This window comes from Ambystoma mexicanum, chromosome 2q (genome assembly GCF_040938575.1).
Source record: "Ambystoma mexicanum isolate Mex_15411 chromosome 2q, UKY_AmexF1_1, whole genome shotgun sequence".
Classification (NCBI taxonomy): Eukaryota; Metazoa; Chordata; class Amphibia; order Caudata; family Ambystomatidae; genus Ambystoma; species Ambystoma mexicanum.
In genome coordinates, this window is record NC_090924.1 from 534,970,497 (window position 1) to 534,983,946 (window position 13,450).

A 13,450-nucleotide genomic window follows, 5' to 3' on the forward strand; every position below is an offset into this window, starting at 1 on the left:
GACACCAGGGCACTTCATGGCAGATGCTGTGTACCGTTGATGAACCTGGTAAGCCTAAACAAGGGAGACACCGGGGCGATTGAGCAACGGGACGAAGACAAATGAAGAGTAGTCGCTGACCCAATATATGAAAGGTATAATGAAAGAATCTTGGAACTATATATAAGATAAGGTGATTACGGATGCTGTGAGAAACCTGAGGGCATCCTCACAACTACTTCCCAGGAATCTTCTATTCAGGTTGTCAGGGAAGGGCCATAGCTTTTGGGTCCCGACCCTGGGGGTGGACTAGCGAGGCAGGATCACCTGGGAAGAGAGTCTTTGGAGATTGGGGAGAGGGTGCCAGAGAGCGAGACACGGTATTGCTCCTTTCCTGACATTATCTACCCTTGCTTAGCCTTTGTAGGATATTGTTGTACATATCCTCATGTTCCCCCTAAAAGTTCCCAGAGGACTGAGAAAAGGAAGATACCCCACCATTATAATACTGGGATGAAGAAGAGGGATCGTGATGAATACCAAGCTAAAGGTCAGGCATGCCCAGTAATTGGCTTAATTGGCATCAGGCAAACCAGGCAAGTGGGCCCAGGTGTATAAAAGGTGGGCAGGGGCAGGTGGGAGGGAGGCAGGCCAGCACAGCCCGTGAGAAGCCAGAGGAGAACGGGACGCTGAGACGTCGAAGGACTGCAGGGTGAAGCAGAGTATCATTTTGTGGCGAAAGAGCTGTGTCTCTAGGGAGCCGGAGAAGGCAGGAGAAGGGAAAAATTGAACTTGTCAGTCCCTTCGCTGTGGCCGGGAAATGAGTCTTTCCCTGAATGGAAGAGCCATCCAGGGGTGGTTGAAGGGCAAGAAAAGTGCGAGCAAAAAGGAGAAGCAGTGAAGTGCAAGCAAAATGCCGAATGGGCAAAACTACATTGAATACGCAGAATGAAGGGTGTAAATAAAAGCCACCAAAGTACATTATTGAAAAGAGAGCCCAAGAGGTGTCAAAAAAGGCAAATCTTTTAATCTATGAACATGTGAGTCTTTGTGAAATGCCAAAGTGGCAGGAAGCTGGGCAACGGCAACTGTTGCATGACTTGTAATGGATGGGCCGTGCGCCCTATCATCTGCCCCTAGACCAGGAAGTCCCAACACATCCAGAAGAAGGGCAAAAGCAACACTGAAACAAGATAAAGTTAAACGTGTGTGAACCAGTGCTTGAAGCTTGGGGAAGTGAACCCTGAGCTCCCTTGGGACATTGTTTTTGTGAACCAGTGCTTGAAGCCTGGGGAAGTGAGCAATGAGCTCCTTTGGAACATTGTTTTTGTGAACCAGGAGCAAGTATAGGTTTTGACTTAGACAGACCTTTGAGTTGGACTTACGGACACAGACTTTTCTAAGCTTCTTTATGTAGGGAAATCCCCACCATAGCTATAGGGCAAGTTAGGTATTACATCCATCCTGATATTTAATAAAGATTGCATTATTGAATATATACTCTGTTGTCTGTGTCATCTCTTGATACCAGGCCTGTCTCACAATGCAAAGTGCAAGTCTGGGACCCACACCCAAATACTGAACCAATTAAGAAAGTCCTGGCACGAGAGTAAATCAGGCATACAGCATGTCTGAGACCAGCACCCAAGTGAAGAATAAAAAAGTCCAGATAAGAGAGTAAACCAGGCATACAGCGGGTCTGGGACCCACACCCAATCCAGATGGCTGACCCTGGAAAAGGGGAAAGCAGTTCCGCAAATGTGTCGAATCTAGGGGACGGGAGTCCCCTCCACCTTTGCAGGTGACGCCTGTGAACTATGGTAAAGTCAAGAAAGCTCAGGGGAAGTTGCATACCCCTTCAGCCTGTTAATTGTGAAACTGTGAAATCTGTAAACTGTGGAAAAGCTAAGAAGGTTCAGGGGAAGAAGCATGACCCTGGACGCTGTGAATTGTGGAACTGTGAATTGTGGAAAAGGTAAAAAAGCTCAGGGGCAGAGGCATAGTCCTTGAGCCTGTGAATTGTGGAACTGTGACAATCTCAAGGGAAGGGTCATACCCCTTTAGATTGTGGAATCGTATAACCAAAAAGGAGATCAAGAGAGAAATCATATATCTTGAGTTGATGAACTCTGTAAACTGGAGGAAACTCGGGAAGAGTCATCCCCCTTGAGATTGTGGAGTATGGTAATGTGAAAGTGAAGAACATTGAAAAAAGAGAGAAATCCAGGGGCAGGGAAGGACCCCCTTTAGCTGGTAGAACTTTGATGGTTTCCATGACACTTTGGAACTTTATGTTAGAACTTTTGAAAGGGGCTGCAGGTGAGCAGCCAAAAGAAATGTTTCCCTTCATGTTATATTGAGTTTAGTGTGTGAGGGACAGGTTAGGATTTTGAACACAGGACGGAAAACTTGTTGCTTTGGACATTCTGGCACAGACGTTCCTTAGTTTTTTTTGAGGCTGCGTAACCCCTCCTTGAGTTAAGGATAGGTAACATAGGTAGGATTTCCCCAACCCTCTCTTTAATTTTTTCAATAAAAGTCTTTAACAATCACCATAATGCCACTGTGTCTGAGTCTTACTCTTGATCTCTTACAGTAGGCAGTCCGGAGACGTGGCAGAGTTAGAGCAGCCAGGCGAGAAGCATCTGGCCAAAGAAGGGTGCCACCATCTTGGATTCTTCCATGGCACCCAACTGCCTGCACCTCTTCCCCACTTCCTACAGGCAAAGCATTCTAGGTATAACATAACAAGGCAGAATATTGTGAAATAGCAGCCTGTATTAGACCCCTTACAGAAGGCTCGAAGCAAACCAATCCGGCGTAGAAGAGTGCTTATTTAAGGGGGTGAGACTACACCCCCATTAATTCATCTTTGGCCATCTGAAGAATGATTCCATTGGACCTTTATTGTGGAAACGGTCTGCTACAAAGCTCCCTGCCATACAGGTGAAGATAAAGGCTCCAGAAAATGACAAAATCCCTTCCTTTAACCATGCCAGTGGAACATTTGGGGCGACCGGCTGGCTGGGTAAGCCCTATTGAAAACTCAGACCACTTGAAACCAAGAACATGCTCACTGGAGGTGACAGCCCCTTCAAGTGCTGGTTAAAACCTTCCTGGCTGGGAAGTTCAGAAAAGAAGGACTTTCCTTGTCCATGGAGACTCAGCTTTGAAACCTGTTTTTCAGCTTTGATCAATTTCCAAGCTGGCTTGACTTCTTCAAGAAACCTTTCATGCTGCAGCAAGCACCTGCTGCTGTCTTTTACATTTGGCACTTTTGTATCTGCTGTCGAGCAGCTGACTCGACCCGTCACCTGCCAGCACTCCAGCCATCTTCGAGCCAATCGCACTGCATTGTTGGTTCTCTTTGAACCAGACTCATCCAAATTCGAGACGCTGACTCGCCCCATTGCCTAAATGCTATTCACCCAACTCTACTTTCTTGATGCCTGCGATACATTGAGAACCACTGACTCGAAATGTCGCAATGTTGACTTGGCCCATTTAAAGCTCCTAGCAACCTGGCTTCATGCTTGTCAGAATTCTTCCTCACAAACTAGACCCCGTAGTGTAGAGGAAGAATTCTTTCTATCAATATACCTCTCTGAATGTACAAAGGAACATACAGAAAGATTGATTAATCGAAAGACTGGAATCCTTGGAGACCTTGTGGCTGTGAAAAAAGATACAGTAATTAATAACCTGAATTCTTATAACAAAAATTCGAACAAGATATCTATTACACTAACCTGTGAGGTTAGTGGTAAGACCCAGAACTATTAGGACAAGGACTCTAGTCAGTAGTCGTGGAACTTCCTGTAACAGAAACCACTGCGTGAGAACAGAATAGACTGAGGGATCAATGATACAAATAATAGCCTAACCCCTATGTTAGATAAACAGTATGAGGAGGTAATAATATCCCTTGGATAGCCAAACGTCAGAGAAAAATTCCTATCTAACCCGTATGGTTTGGAGTGACCCACTTCCCTGAACCAAAAAGTAAGCCAAAAATGAAGCACAAGTTACCATACCGCAATAGTTCCACTAGATCTCTCCCAGGGTGCAGCTGAGGCTGAGTCCGGGTCTGGTTCTTCAACGAAGTCTACGGGGTGACCAGGATGGAAAACACAACACTCCCACGTAGCAGCAGAGGCTGGCAGGATCCCGCGGTGCAGCTGAGGCTGAGAACTCCTATTCCCACGATGCAGCGGAGGCTGATACTATCCCGCGGTGCAGCTGAGGCTGAAGCACTCCTATCCCGCAGGGAAGCGAGGGTTGAGAAAGTTATCGATTCGAAAGTATGTGGAAATAACAAAAGTGAGTACACAAGAAAGGAACTCAAACGCGGAAAACCTGAAATCCGTATAGGCGTCAAAAAACAAGGGGTCAAGAACAGCAAGCCACATACCAGTCCAAATCAAAAACACAAGCGGGCGGCGACAGAACCAAGGAGCAAGCAAGTAGAGAGTCCAGGGATGAGTGCCGTACGTTGAAAAAACCAGAAGTTCCAGGTACCAAGACAGACTAGGGAAATCCAAATGCAGGTCTGAAAAACGTAAGCAGAAATCACAAAAAAGGCACAGATCGAAGCAGTATACCCAAAAAGCTCAATCAGAAGCACTGAACTTAGGACAGGGCGGAGTTTAAGAAGAGTAAGTCATGTGACTAGTGTTTGCTTCCTGAACGCCGACTCCCTCCCCTTCACAATGGCTTCCACCGTTGCCAAGGTAACTTCCAAGCCCTTCTGTAAGAATCGGGTCGGAAATGCAGGAATCTTTTGCTGTATTTCCGTATTAAATTAGGTTTAGCAAGACTCTTGGCGAATCGTGGAATTCTTGAAACCCGTCTCGAGTCCCGTGGCATGACAATGCTATCGAGCCCTAAGAACAAGTAGTAAAGGTATGTGAAGTGGTTCTGTTACCCTTTCCTGCCTTTAATTGCCCTAGTAATCAGATAGACCACACTCCCTACCTATTTAAAACACATCTTGAGGGAAATTGATATTGCTGCTGACATTATTGCCTGTGTTTTCCTGACTTCAGAGCCAGATCGCCCCCTTTCATTGCAAGTATGCATAGTCTGTGTTCTTCCTTTAAGGGGGTGGGTTATATAGATTTGGACCAGTGTGTTGTGAGTTTAAAGTATACTATTTTTGTAGAACCTTGGTTAGACATTCTTTTATTTTAGTACTACAGTTATTGTTGTTTGGTCTGCTTCTGTGCTAGCTGTGAGAAACCTGAAGGTGTCTCACCTGCTTCTCCCCGGGGATCTATCATCCAAGTGTCCAGGAAACAGCCATCGCTTTTGAATCCAGTTCCTGGGGGTGTACAAGTGGGGAGAAACACATGTGTGAAGCGTCCTCGAGGAGTGGAAGTGGGGTCACCGGCCGGTGAGACGCATTATCCCCTTCCCTCTCACACCTTTATTCTCTCCTACCAGATAGGATACCTGGGAATTCAACCCCCGCCCGCTTTCCCAACACAAACACTTTCTCACAGACTGCTCACTGTGAGGTAAAACGGACTAACACCCGAGCCATATACCTGACATGTCCCAAAACAAAGGTCAGGCAATTACTGATCATTACACACTACTGATTTCCATCACACTTCCCCACATGGATAAAAGGCAGAGTACAAAAGCGCACTCTGAGCAAGACAAAGCACACGAGGAAGCAGCAGTGGCGAGATGGCAGTTTAATACAAGGCGAAAGACGGCAAGACCGAGAGTATTGCAAGGAGAGAAGTGCCCTTGACCTTTTCACTGAAAAACCGTTGCTTTCATGAACTTTCAAGAATAAGAAACATAAGACCCGGAATCGAGGCTGAAGAATTGTCAGCCTTGGCTCCTACAAAAAAAGCAGCGCCAGTGAAGTCAGCACAGTGGGTGAGTTGAGGAGACTGATACCAGAGCGGTCTGTGTTGAAGCCAAGGTTGCAAGCGACAACATTGTATAGTGAAAACTACAGAGAATAGTGTACAAAGCACATGTGGCAAGTGACGTGAGCACTATAAAACCAGCAGATGAGTGATTGAACTTTGAAGCCAAGATACAATACCATAGACAGAATGGTCTGGTGCCACGTGGGTGCTCATTCGAAGTTCTATGTTAGGTATCCAGCTGGAAGGTGGCAAATGTGACGAAGAATTGTTGAATCAAAGGGGTCCTGCAAGGGGTCAAGCAAAACCCCCGTGCACATTCAAAAGTCTTCCATAGTTGCTGAAATGGTGTGTTGAAGTTGGTCCAAGCCTGGCAGTGGGAGATCAGCTAAAAAGCTTTTGGTTAAAGCAAGTTTATGTAAAGTTATGAACATTGTGTTAAAAGGAATCTGAGCCCAACCAAGGGGATCCAAGATCTGAGCCCGACCGAGTGGGATCCGTAATCTGAGCCTGAGATCGGAATCCATGGTGGACCGTGAGTCACCCAAACAAAAATACTTTATGAGAAATCCAATGCATAAATAAAGTACGAACATTGTGTTGAAGGGATCTGAGCCCGGCTGAGGGGTATCCAAGGTGAATAGTGAATCTGTCATCCGCAACCGCTACCGCGGATGGCGGCTCCTTCCACGTTGGAGGCTCTCCGGCAGGTAGAGCCATTTAGTCCTTTCTTTGTATCTAGTACCTACCACCACCAATCACAGCACTGCCGGCAGTTTATCTGTCATCCAAGCCCGACAGTCGCTGCGTTTCAACCGTTGCTGGCGCTCTCTCCAGCGGCTCGTGTTTTTGCGCTCTCCAGCGTTGCCCTCTGCTAGCCTCGACTTGCAGCGGGTCTCCTTTGCTTGCTCACTCCTCAGTTTTGGTATAGGAGTTCTTTTCCTCTTACCTATTTCGCTGTTTGATTACAGCGGCAGTTTTTTGCTTTTTGCAGCATTTTGTACTTGCCGATCCTTCGGCTCTTCTTTGTTTTTTCTCTTTCTAGACTCGCCGCTCCGGCGGCGGGCGTGCTATTTTTATCCTTTCGCTTTGCCGCTCTTTTCTCTCGCGGCTCTCCAGTTTTCCTTTTTTCTCTGTCCATCAGTTTTCTTTTCTCTTTCTCTCACCGCTCCCAACTTATCCGTGGCCTGGTTCCTTCCACCATTCTTTGGAGCATTGGATATCCCTCCTGAGTTCTAACCAGTGGATCACGCATCAGCTTCCAGTTCGATTCGTCCCACTCCTCTTTACCAGAACTTCCTAAGGGTTTTTTCCCACTTGTGGGTTTTTCCCTTTCTTGTCCGGCCTGTTCCCGGTCAAGGGGTCCCAGGACGGCTGTCCAGTCAGCGGTCACTGTGGCTTCTCACCGAGACAGGCAAGTGCTACCTAAAAAACAACGGGATTACCTGAGCCGGCGAAACCTACAGAACACCGGTGACTCTGAGGACTCAGGTGAGGAGAGTGTGGAGGGAAGAAAAGAGAAAGGGGAGACACAGCTTTCACAGCCACGTAAATCACAGATTGAAACGCCATCTAGGACCAAGATGTCTGCCGAAGAACAAGTCCAAGAATTATGGAAGGCTTTTCAGGCCATGTCACTGGAATTACAGGGGGTAAAGTCGGAGAATGCCCTTCTAAAGCAAATGGTAGCGGTCCGGGAACCCTCACATCCTCCGGAATTGCCTCCTATGACTCTTTCGTCAGGAAGATTTGATGGCTCACCTAAAAGGGTGAAGGAATTCCTGGAAGCCTGCAATGTATATTTTACCTTCAGACCACACACCTTCTCTACAGATCAAGCCAGAGTAGGTTTCATGATCTCCAATATGACAGGGAATGCTTTAGCCTGGGCTACTCCGCTAGTTACGAGCAGCAATGCTATTCTACAGGATTGCTCAGGTTTCCAGAACCTATTGAAACAGACTTTCGAGCGACCTGAACTATCTTTTACTGCAGGTGAGGACCTGCTGGATGCACGACAGGGTGCACTGGATGTGCTGTCATATATTTCCTCTTTTAAGACACTGGCGGCAGGATCAGGATGGTCCGAACAAGCACAATACGCTGTATTCCGAAGAGGGTTGAGAGAGGAGATCAAAGATGAGTTAGCCAGATCTCCACGCTCTCCCACATTTCCAGACTTACTTGCTGCCGCGCTCCACATTGAATACCGTCTCCAAGAGAGAAGGACAGAACGCAGGAAACAAAGAGGACCAGGAAATCTCATGAACCCTCCTTCACACTCTCCTTCTGGACGATTCACCTCTACTCCAAGCGAAGAACCGATGCAGATCGGAGCTACCAGAGCACCTCTATCGTCAGCGGAGAGAAGGCGAAGAAGAGAAAATGGGTTGTGCGCCTATTGTGGTTCCGATCAACATGTACTGAAGGACTGCTCTGAAGTACCGGAGAAGAAGGTGGGAAACGATTGCCCTCGGCGCCAATAGGGACGGGCAGCCGGGGGTATTCAGATCTTTTTCAGCGTCCCTATGTCACACTTTCGGTATCAGCGTCAGAATCCCAAGAGGATTCCAGACTGATGGTACTATCTGTTACCTTGAATTTGAATGGAAGACTGGTAGAAACATTAGCCTTATTGGATTGTGGAGCGGCCGGAAACTTTGTGGACACTCTGTGGGCAGACAAGATGGGGCTCACACGGATAGTACGGAAGGTGGGTCAGAAGGTAGAAGGAGTGGACGGTACACCTTTGTCATCCGGATTAATCACTCATACCACTGAACAACTCTCCATGGTCATCAACCAACACACAGAAAACCTGCAGTTCGACATCATTAGAGCCGCACATTTCCCCATAATCTTAGGCATTCCCTGGCTGCGCAGGCATAATCCGTATATCGACTGGACGGAAAATCGACTAAGCTTTTGCTCTACTTACTGTTCGGTACACTGTTTTCCTCCCGATACCAGGGCGGATCAACAGTCTATCAGAGTTCTCTCCAAGGATCATTTAGGTATTCACGCGCTTCCTAGTTTCTGTGCAAGATATTTCGGGGTATTTCAAGAGAACCTTCACGCTCAGCTACCTCCCCATAGACCAGAAGACTGTGCAATCGATCTCGAACCCAATGCACTGGTACCATTTGGGCGCATGTTCTCTCTCTCTCAGGCTGAGAAGAAGGCATTAAGAGTCTATCTAGATACCAACTTGGAGAACGGTCTTATTAGACCTTCGAAGTCGCCTGCTGGCGCCTCCCTGTTCTTCATTAAGAAAAAAGACTCGACTGATCTTCGACCCTGTATCGATTACCGGGGCCTCAATAAGGTTACAATCCGTGACCGGTATCCCATGCCACTCATAACCGACATTATTGAGGCAGTACAAGGGGCTCGAATATTTACAAAATTGGATCTCCGAAATGCGTATCATTTGCTTCGCATCACCGAGGGGGACGAATGGAAGACGGCTTTTCGAACTCCATTCGGTTTGTTTGAGTACAGAGTAATGCCGTTCGGCCTAGTGAATGCACCGGCTATATTCCAAAGGTTCATGGACAGGCTATTCTCTGATCTGCTGTCAGTCTCAGTCATCATCTACCTCGATGACATTCTGGTTTTCTCCCCTACCCAGGAGGAACACGTTCAACATGTCACACAAGTACTGTCTCGCCTTCAGAAAAATCAGTTGCTAGTCAAGAGCGGGAAGTGTAAATTTGCAGTATCCTCAGTTCACTATCTCGGATTCATTCTTTCAGAGGAAGGGGTGGCCATGGACCAAACCAAGGTGGATGCGATTCTGGATTGGCCAGCTCCTACTTCAGTCCGAGAAGTCCAGAGATTCCTAGGACTAGCCAACTACTACCGCAGATTCATTTCAGACTTTTCAGAGGTAGTATACCCGATTACGCGCTTACTCAAGAAGGAGGCTATTCCTTTTTTTTGGTCTGAGGAAGCAGAGAAAAGCTTCAACTTTCTCAAAAGATTGTTCTGTACTGCTCCCATTCTCCAGCATCCGGATCAATCAAAACCTTTTGTTCTGGAAACGGACGCGTCTGCGGTAGCTGTAGGAGCGGTGCTTCTCCAGTTTATCCAAGGAGCGGAACACCCCGTAGCCTACATGTCAAAGACCCTTTCTCCCAGCCAGCTCAACTATTCGGTACTGGAGAAAGAACTTCTGGCCATGAAACTAGCCTGCGAAGAGTGGCGCCATCTCCTGCTAGGAGCCAGACATCCTTTTCTGATTAGGACCGATCACAAGAACCTCAAGGTATTACAAGAATTGGAATGTTCAAATTCCAGACAGGCCAGGTGGGCACATCACTTCGCACAGTTTGAATTCCAAGTCTCGTATATCCCGGGATCCCAGAACAGTCTGGCGGATGCCTTATCCCGCAAAGACTCTACCAAGGAACACTTGGAAGTAAAGAGGGAATCCATGTTCAAACGCAACCAAATTCTGGCCTTGGTTGGTTCTTTCCTCAAAGAAGTGAAGACTGCCCTCACTCAGGAAAGACTTCAAATACCCCTACGTAACACCTCTCCTTTTCAACAAAGAGGTGACTGGTTATTCTACAAACAGAAATTTTACATCCCCACGGGTCCTCTTCGTTCGAGAATTCTAAAGTGGAGTCACGACTCTCGCTCGGCCGGCCATAGAGGACCTGAGAGTACTTTGGAACTTCTCTCTAGAACATTTCTTTGGCCAAATGCTAGAAAGGAGACATACGAGTATGTCAACACTTGTCCAATTTGTGCCAGAGCCAAGTACCGCCTAGGAAAACCATTGGGTCTGCTCACTCAGGTCAAACTTCCAACGCGCCCTTGGGGTCTTATATCGACCGATTTCATAGTTGATTTGCCTGTTTCGGAATCCTGTACCTGCATCATGGTCACAGTAGACGCTTTTTCAAAGTTGGCTCATTTTTCTCCCCTTCCTGGTCTGCCCACTGCTGCTAAGATGGCGGAGGTTTTCTCTCGAGATATATTCAAGCTACATGGTCTTCCCGATAAGATAATCTCGGATCGGGGAAGTCAGTATATCTCAAAGTTTTGGACCGCCTTCTGCCACCGTTTGGGCATTGAAAGAGCTCTGTCTTCAGGTTTTCACCCAGAGACCAATGGTCAGACGGAACGCCTTAATGCAACACTGGAACAATACTTAAGGTGTTATATTTCTCAACATCAGGACAACTGGGTATCGCTGCTTCCCACAGCGGAATTCTCATACAACAATACTAGACATTCCTCGACAGAACTCTCTCCTTTCTACTGCACTTACGGGGTTCACCCTCGTGCAGTATTTCCGGAGGTTCCCAGTTATACTAACTCCCCTACAGTGGAAGAGGTATTAGGAAATATCAAGGAGGCCCAAACCTCTGCTATGCGGAGTTTAGAGATTAGCAGAAGACGGACGAAATCCAGTGCCGATCAACATCGGAAAGAATGTCCTGTTTGGAAGCCAGGGGATCAGGTGTGGTTATCCACCAAGTTTCTACCTAGATGGACAAGGCCTTCTAAACTGTCTCCTCGTTTTCTGGGACCTTTCACTATTCTCTCTAAAGTGAATCCTGTAGCTTTCCGCCTTCGGCTTCCTTCCTCTCTTCACCGCATTCACCCGGTCTTTCATTCCTCTCTTCTCAAACCTTACCATCCCGATCTTCACCAGAGAACTATCCCCAGATCTATACTAGCAAAGTCCTCGGAGCCTGAGGAATATGAGGTATCTAAGATCCGTGATTCCAGGTATTATCGTGGACGTCTTGAGTACCTTCTGTCCTGGAAGGGATACCCGGAGTCGGAGGACTCATGGGAACCGGCTTCTCAGGTTCATGCACCAAGGTTATTGGCTACTTTTCACCGCCGCTATCCGGGGAAGCCTGGGGCGGTTAGGTGGGGAGGGGGTCATACTGTCATCCGCAACCGCTACCGCGGATGGCGGCTCCTTCCACGTTGGAGGCTCTCCGGCAGGTAGAGCCATTTAGTCCTTTCTTTGTATCTAGTACCTACCACCACCAATCACAGCACTGCCGGCAGTTTATCTGTCATCCAAGCCCGACAGTCGCTGCGTTTCAACCGTTGCTGGCGCTCTCTCCAGCGGCTCGTGTTTTTGCGCTCTCCAGCGTTGCCCTCTGCTAGCCTCGACTTGCAGCGGGTCTCCTTTGCTTGCTCACTCCTCAGTTTTGGTATAGGAGTTCTTTTCCTCTTACCTATTTCGCTGTTTGATTACAGCGGCAGTTTTTTGCTTTTTGCAGCATTTTGTACTTGCCGATCCTTCGGCTCTTCTTTGTTTTTTCTCTTTCTAGACTCGCCGCTCCGGCGGCGGGCGTGCTATTTTTATCCTTTCGCTTTGCCGCTCTTTTCTCTCGCGGCTCTCCAGTTTTCCTTTTTTCTCTGTCCATCAGTTTTCTTTTCTCTTTCTCTCACCGCTCCCAACTTATCCGTGGCCTGGTTCCTTCCACCATTCTTTGGAGCATTGGATATCCCTCCTGAGTTCTAACCAGTGGATCACGCATCAGCTTCCAGTTCGATTCGTCCCACTCCTCTTTACCAGAACTTCCTAAGGGTTTTTTCCCACTTGTGGGTTTTTCCCTTTCTTGTCCGGCCTGTTCCCGGTCAAGGGGTCCCAGGACGGCTGTCCAGTCAGCGGTCACTGTGGCTTCTCACCGAGACAGGCAAGTGCTACCTAAAAAACAACGGGATTACCTGAGCCGGCGAAACCTACAGAACACCGGTGACTCTGAGGACTCAGGTGAGGAGAGTGTGGAGGGAAGAAAAGAGAAAGGGGAGACACAGCTTTCACAGCCACGTAAATCACAGAATCGCCTAAAGAATTGAACACTGAAAATCTGGAAAAGAACATTATCATTTGTTTTTTGCATCAAGCCCTCTGAGTGAAGAGACTTTGATGGCAAAGAGGCTTGGGCACAGAAGGCCCGTATACTAATGATTGAACTGTATCCTCGTGCTAGAGAAGCCAGAGACTGTGCTAAGCTCAAGTGTACCACCTTGTCGCATGCCGAAAACCTGGGGATGGGAGACCAACGACATGAACATCCTGACATATCATTTGTGAACACTTCTTTCTTTTTTGTAACATTGTTTCTGACACAATTTGCATTTAGAGGTAGGGATTGGCAACAGGTTTATTATTATAAGCTCTTTTATTTTGACAAGACACTACGAGGACTGCGTTATTATTATTTGATGGTCGTAGCTTGCCCCAATCCATAGATTTAGGAGTAGATAGGCGTTTTTCAAACCCTTTTTGAAGTTCAATAAACACCCTTGAACTGTGTTCGCTTGTGTCTGTCTGTCTTACTGTTGATACCATGCCTTCCTTACAGAGCTCACATCCCTCCTGAGGAGTATAGCCTGCTCCATCAGCAGGGTCGGCTGAAGATGCGTCAGGACTCATGGGAGCCCATTTCAAAATGGTGTTTGGGGCCCCTGCCTACAGCTGCGAAAATCAGTCTGAGACACCCTGCGGTGCTTAAATTGGAGACAGTTGAAAGCAGCAATGTGTTAATAGCTGCTGATTATAATGGTACAGGCAGCTACGGAGCTGAAATACTAAATGTCTGCCAAAAAGC